Raw genomic sequence first — 7837 nt, 5'->3', positions numbered from 1 at the left:
TGTTGAAACACATTTTAATATCTCAGAGCCACGCATTATTAGGAGGGACAGCCCTGCAGAGCAGTGCGTACTATGGAATGGGACCTGAACAAATAGTTCCTTCATTCTCCACAGTCCTGAGCCTCCGAAGTTAGGTAGGGAAATAAGGTCTCAGGCACAACTCCAGCAAAATGAAACAAGCTTCACGATTGGCTGCCTAGCCCTTCAAAGTGTGAGTGTTTATTCACATAGCCTTTATTTCATATAATACTTTCCAGATTCATCTACACTCCTGCAAATTTCATTTTTTTCTCTATGTTTGAATAAAATTTCTTTGTTTCCGAAGACCACATTTTTTATTATTTATTTATCTGTCGTTAGGCATCTAGGCTGGTTCATTTCCTTGCTATCATGAAAAGTACAGAAAGGATTTACAAGAACCTCTGTGGGAAGACACAAACTCCTTAGACCCTATGTCCTGGTACAACTGAGTCACAGAAAAGTTCTACTTTTAACTTGGATTCCCACAATGGCTGTGCTAGGTGACGCTCCCCACCACTAAGGGTTCTCCTTTCTCCATATCCTCACCAACATTTGCTGTTAGGTTTTTTTTCAAACTATTTTTTTTTACCATGCTGAGGATTGAACCCAGGCTTCATATACTCTAGGTACATGCTAACTACACTCCCAACTTCCAGATCCTTCATTACAAACTTCATTGTTCTTTATTTGAGTGTGCCAGTAGGTTCCTATAGGGACCCTGATGGTTACATTTCCTTGCCCCAAATAAGGAGAAAGCAAGACGGGAAAGGATGGGCCTGTCTTCCTAGGGTTATGGCTTGAAACATTGCTGCTTAAGAGAGATAGCGGTTTGTGGAGATAGGGGCTGTCTTTTAATAGCTCAACTGTTTTTGCAAGAATGAGGCTGCATGCTTAACAAAATGAAAGATCATTGGAATTTGCCACTTTCAAGGACATACATTTTTGTTAATTTGATATGTACTTCTCTACATATCTATACCTATACACACATATACTCACACTCAATTTTATCCCTGTTGTTATTTTATTTATGTTTGTTTGCTTTGAGAAGGGAGATTGTAGTTGCTCATTGCTTGTTTTTTACTCTTCAATCTTTTAGGGGCCCGTCACCCAGCTATGAAATAAATCACACGCAGAAGCTTATTTTTGTTTATGAATGTCCAGCCCTTAGCATGACTTGTTTCTTACCAGGTTTTTCTAACTTAAATTATCCCATCTACTTTTTGCCTCTGGGCTTTTACCTTTCTCTATTTCTATATATCTTTCTTTATTTCTTATTCTGTGCCTGGCTGTGCAGCTCAGTGGCTGACCCCTGGAGTCCTCCTCCTTCTCTTCTTGCACCTCCTTTTTGTCCTTCTATTTATTCTCTCTGTCTGCCAGCTCTTCCTATCCTTTCTCTTGCCTCTCTATTGGCCATTCAGCTCTTTTTGTTTGTTTTTTGTTTTTGTTTTTCCAAGACAGGGTTTCTCAGTGTAGCTTTTAGAGCCTGAGCTGGGACTAGCTCGTGTAGACCAGGCTGGCCTCAAACTCACAGAGATCCACCTGTGGGAACTGCAGCCCCGAGTTGTTATCCCTGCCCCCATTTGAGGTGCTTATCTGCCAGGAAAACATAATAAATTCCCTCTGCTCCTGGAGCGGGGGAGGAAGGAATTTTGAGTGCATGGTGACCATTCCTTGATCCCTGCCAGGGTCAGGTTACAGTCCCTTTGCAGCCCCCTCCTCATTTGGTGCCATGGTATAAAGCCAGCCTATCCAGAGAATAAAAAAAGGCTGTTCCACCTCAACCTCGTGCTCTGTGTATTCATTCATTCAACCTGGAAACCCTCTGAGACTCTTGGTTCCAGCCTGCGCTGGCGCTGCATCCACCTGCCTCTGCCTCTGGGGTGCTGGGATTAAAGGTGTGTGCCACCACCACCCAGCCGCCCATGCAGCTCTTTATTAGGCCAATCATGTGCTTTAGACAGGCAAAGTAACACAGCTTCACAGAGTTAAACAAATGCAACATAAAAGAATGTAACACATCTTTGCATCATTAAACAAATGTTCCACAGCATAAACAAATGTAACACATCTTTAACTAATATTCTACAACAGGGTATCATATAGTTCAGGCTCTCAAATCTACTATTATAACCACAGCTATCCTTGAACTGTTTACTTATTTATTAATATGTATGGTGTGTGTGTGTGTGTGTAACAACAAATAAAGAGAATTTTTAAATTAAGGAAAATTCAAGGATCACAAAAATTACACAAAGAGAACCAGAGACACAGAGAAGAGATAGCCAAGGAAGTAGGAAAAAAAGAAATATAAGAATCCCTCGAGAAATGGGAATTAATAACAAGTTACAAAGGATTTTGCCTGTATTCCGAGCACTCGGGAGACTGAGGAAGAAGGACCACAAATTCAAAGACATCCTGAGACACTTTGAAGGCCTGGGCTGGACACCCCCCACCCAGCACCCCAAACAAGCAAAAGAAACAGTGGAAGGGAATAGAAGTTCACCGGCAACTAAGTAAAATACAGATTTGGACTTATCAAGAAAGAGGTAGCACGTACCCAGGGAAGAGTGCTTTTTAGGCAAGGGGGACCGAATTCTGGAGGAAGCAGAAACTGAGGCAGTTAGTTGGCACACCCCAGTGACAGACCAGGGCTTCTCAGATTCTCATAAGCATAGGAATCAATTATAATGCAGACGCGATTGCTCTTGTCCTAAGGCTGAAGCTTTGCATTTCTATCAAGCTTCCTAGTGGTGTGTTTTCTTGGACTAGCACTAAATGTTGGGACTGACAGATTTAGTCTTGAGAAGCTCAAGGGCTTGAACATTTTTAAAGCTTTACTAAGGACACGTGTGTGGAAAGAGGAAAATGATTTCTTACATTATTATTCATGTCAGGAAACAAGGAAGAGAAGAAAGTAAAGGACATTTCTGTCCCTGTGCCCAAATCTTCTCCCAGCACACGTCTCCTTCAGGAAAATCTCCATTTGGATCACTTAACTCCATTTCATTATATGAATGAAGATGACCTTGAATTTTTGATCCTCCTGCCTCTACCATCACACAGTGCTAAGACTACAGGCATGTGCTATCATGTCTAGCTTTTTTATTATTTCTGTTTTGCAGAGCTAGAGGTTAAACCTAGTTACTTGTGCATATAAGTCAAGTGAATTTATCCCAACTATGTTTTTTATTATTTCCATTTTAACTATATTATATCTGAGAATATGTTCTCTAAGATCGCAGTCTGTCAAAATTTGTTTTATGGCTTAGAACACGGTTCTTATAAACGGTCCATGAGCCCTTCAAAAAATTAACATTCAACTAATGGATGCTTTTCTTGTGCGTGTGTGTCTATTAGGTCAGACATACTAGCCAGATAGACAGATTATTTTGATAGTCTGTCAATTACTAAGAAAAAGCTGGACTCGCTGGCACATACCTGTAATCCAGGTTTTGGATGAGGCAGGAGGATTATTGAGAGGCAGAGGATTTATAGTGAGGTCTAGGCCAGCCTAGGTTCCATGATCAGATCCTGTGTTCACTGTTGCCCCCCACCAAATTACTAGGAAGATCTGTGTCAGCAGTTAACCTGTCCCCTTCTGGAAAGCCTTTCTCCAGCTGTGTTGTGGAATAATGTGCAAAACCCTGCTCCTGTTCTGAGCGCTCTGCGATAAACCATGCTACGGTTCTGTAAGGTTCTGTAGCAAACTGCCTGTACTACGGGATGGTTCGCGAGCTGGGTGAGGGGCTGGAGATTGAAACAGAGAGAGAGACAGAGACATGGGTTATCCTTGAATTCCCCAAGAAATGCTAAGAATGCTTCTTGAATCAAGAATGCCCTCTTGGGGGCTGGAGAGATGGCTCAGAGGTTAAGAGTACTGACTGCTCTTCCAGAGGTCCTGAGTTCAATTCCCAGCAACCACATGGTGGCTCACAACCATCTGTAATGGGGTCTGGTGCCCTCTTCTGGCTTGCAGGCATACACACAGACAGAATATTGTATACATAATAATAAATAAACAAATATTTAAAAAAAAAAGAATGCCCTCTTCATTGTGTTCAGGGGCAGCTTATATAGTGCTCTGGCCACGCCCCAGCTCCCAGGATCTTTCTGCTGCAGGCCCACCAGAAACCACTCCCCTGTCATCAGGCTCATACTCAGATCAACTGCAAGCACAGGAAAAAACAAACTGTTTACTCTGGCACAGGAAATTCAGGGTCTGGGGGTTCACCGGCCCCCACAATAATCCTTTTGTACACAGTGAAGATTTGTCACTCAGATTTGGTTAATAAAAAACTGATTGGCCATTAGCCAGGCAGGAAGTATAGGCAGGACAACCAAACTAAGGATGCTGGGGTGAAGAAAGGTGGAGTCAGAAGAATCACTAGCCAGACACAGAATGAGTCAGACACACAAAACGGGATAGAGGTAAAAGCAAGGTGGCAGAATGTAGTTGAATAGAAATGGGTTAATTTAAGTTGTAAGAGCTAATTAGTAATAAGCCTGAGCTATCAGTTGAGTATGTGTAAATAATATGGACCTCAGTGCATTTATTTGGGAGCTGCTGGTGGTCCAGAAACTTTTGCCTCCCAATGTGGGGTGTAGATCCATATAAGACCTAAAAAAGCTTTAAAAGGATTCTAAACACACAAAAAATGGAGACAAATTCAGCTTCCTAGTCTCACCTATCTTATGCCAGCCACAGTACAGAGACATGACTCTTGGAACCTGCCAGCACACCATTAGCTACGCTGAATGGCAGGTTTCCACAGTCTCTCATGCTGACCATGCACTAAGCTGTGTGGTGAGTCCCTGCAGTCTCTCACGCTAACTACAGGACTGAACATCATTTTCTAACAGCTGCCCCCAGCTGCCATGCACTCCTGCCATGTGCTAAACTGAGCAATGCCAGCAGCTGACACAGCAGTTTAAATTTTGCTCATGCATACAGAAAAGGTTACATGCTTGGTAAAGGATAGATTCAGACAAAAAAAAAATCTCTAAATGGGTTACAGTGTGTTTAAAAATATACATAGGCTTGTAAGAGAGAAGAGAATGAAACTCATTCCTAAAAAATGGGTTGTGGATATTTATTATCATTTAAGGGAGGTTGGTTACTAATTGTTATTGTTAATAGTAAAAAAAAAAAACTAAACAAAAGAACTAAATTTGAGTATCTCTCTGTAAAGGAAAAAAGGGGATATGATAAAGAAATGATTGAATAAAAAGGTAGATTATTGAATCTACTTTAATCTGAAAAACAGCTATTAACCTCAAAATCTTTTACACTTGCATGGATTTTGGTATATTAATACAAATTTAAAGTTAATTTTGTTATGCTGGATGTATGTTTCTACTTTTGTTTAGGGCATTGTGTTTATGCAGCTCACTTAAAAATGTAATATATAATTAAAAATGCAGGTAAAAGCCATCTATAATAGTCAAACATAGTCACGTTAGGTATGTTTTCAAGGTTATAAACATATATATTTAGATAAATAGATGATCTTCAAATACTTTAAAGACCTACAGAAAATGGCATTTGATATGTTTAATAACCCAAGGCTTTTCATGACATTGAAACAGGTCTGCTCCTTGCAGCACAATCTACTTCAGAGAAGATGATGGGCATTGAAGAAACTCCATATGAAGTTTATTTTCTTTGTGGTAAAAGTTAGCCACTGGGCAAGAAACTGCCTTTATCTTGACTGCTGACAGTATGCTCTCCAAATTGAATAAGCAGGATACAAAAGAAAGTATCTGCTAAACTTTGCCAAGACAAGGTAGGACAGTCTTTCAAAAATTCTGCTTCATGGAAAAGTCTGGCCGGGTGGTGGTGGCGCACGCCTTTAATCCCAGCGCTAGGGAGGCAGAGGCAGGTGGATCTCTGTGAGTTCGAGACCAGCCTGGTCTACAAGAGCTAGTTCCAGGACAGGCTCCAAAGCCACAGAGAAACCTTGTCTCAAAAAAAAAAAAAAAAAAAAAAAAAAAAAAAAAAAAAAAAAAAAAAAAAAAAGAAAGAAAAAAAGAAAAGTCTGTCAGATATTCTAGGCCTGCAGGCCAAAGATGGAATCTTGGGTGACTGTCCAGGAAGCCAACAAGCCAACTGTTTTTGTCATTTCTTAGTTTTAGAAGTTTCCTATGCATTCCCTGCTTAGTCAGGTAACATTATAACCTCTGGGGTGTTTGAAGGAGTTGAAGACTAACTAGTTTTAATTATAGTTTTCCTTAGTTGTGAGAAAAAGGAAAATTAGAGATGAAGTTTTGGGACTCACCAAGATAGGATAGATAATAGAGTATTTTCTCTAATTTTTGCCAAATACAAAATGACTGAATATTGTAATGGTAAGTCTTACTTGGTAACAGGTTTTGTTATATATAGTTTTACTATGTTAAGGTTGAAACCTACCTTTTTAATTAGACAAAAAGGGGAAACTTCTATAGAATAATCGTTTCATACGCTGTGAAGATTTGTCACAATTAAAAGTTGATTGGTCAGTAGCCAGGCAGGAAGTATAGGTGGAAAAACAAAACTGAGGATGCTGGGATCAAAATGGGTGGAGTCAGAAGAGTCACTAGCCAGATACAGAATGAGCCAGACACACAAAATGGGATAAAAGTAAAAGCAATGTGGTTTAATTTAGAAATGGCTTAATTTAAGTTCTAAGAGCTAGTTAATAATAAGCCTGAGCTATTGGCCAAGCATTTTAAATAATATAAGCCTCAATGCTTTTATTTGGGACTTGTTAGTGGGACAGAAACTTCTAGCTACACATTTGTCCAACATGTGGAAATTTGTGGTGAGTAAAATCAGCTTGTTCTTTGTAGACCCAGCCCTTGTCCTATGGAACTGATATTCTATGATGGCCCTGATCTATACCTTCCCCACCCTACCTGGAACCTGACAATTTTCTCTAAATCCATATTACCTGCTGCTGTACAATCTACTTGACATATCTGTCTTCCCTACAGTGTTTTTACAATTTACTCCTTTATTAAGCTTTAGTTGTGTGACCAAAGATTATTCCTGTGGCAGCTTTGTTAAAGTATAATTATTAACATGTCATAAAGACTACTCTTTCAAAGTATGTAATTCAATGAGAGCCTATCATTATTTCTCTTGGCATACTCTCCGTTTCACATCAGGATCACCCAAAGAGCTTTAAAAACTTTCTCTCTTCCCAGAGGTTTTGACTTAAATTGAGACATGACATATTTTTTTAAGTCCCCAAATAAACTTAACCTGCAGCTAAGGGTGTCTGAAAATGTTCAGCACACTGCAGGTGGCAGTCTAAGGGTTGTTTGTTGTGATCATCGTTAGTCTTACCTTCTGGCAGCCAGCTAATGCTAGCCTTTGTCTCCCTTCGAGCCCTCTACATCCTATCATGTTAGGTGTCTGTGTTCTCAACACTAGGCTTGGGTATACAGCCATTTCAGGACAGCCTGGGCTATATGTCACAAAGACTGTGTTATACCACCGAGTTTCTGTACTCAATTGTCAGAGATAAAACGGTTTTCATGCAGTTTTCACTAACTCATAGACCAGGTTCAAGATCTCATTCATTTTCGAGACCAGTTGTAAAACAGTCGTTTGATTAATTTCTCTGATGACGGAAGGTCATCAAGGACCTGATGCACGCTGAAAATGGTGACAGGGTAGTCCGGTTTTCACTTCCACAAGCTGCGAGATCTTTTGAGGGGACTTGTTCAGTCATACACATCACGGCATTCCTGTGCTGCCATATACTAGCAAAATACTGGTAATCTCGGTGTACAAATTTGACTTTGACTGGATAGGGAGTCGCACAACTTT

The sequence above is a fragment of the Alexandromys fortis genome, unplaced genomic scaffold (assembly GCF_014885135.2).
Source record: "Alexandromys fortis isolate MF-2015 unplaced genomic scaffold, M_Fortis_MF-2015_v1.1 scaffold_82, whole genome shotgun sequence".
Lineage (NCBI taxonomy): Eukaryota > Metazoa > Chordata > Mammalia > Rodentia > Cricetidae > Alexandromys > Alexandromys fortis.
Note: the sequence above shows the minus strand (reverse complement) of the source record.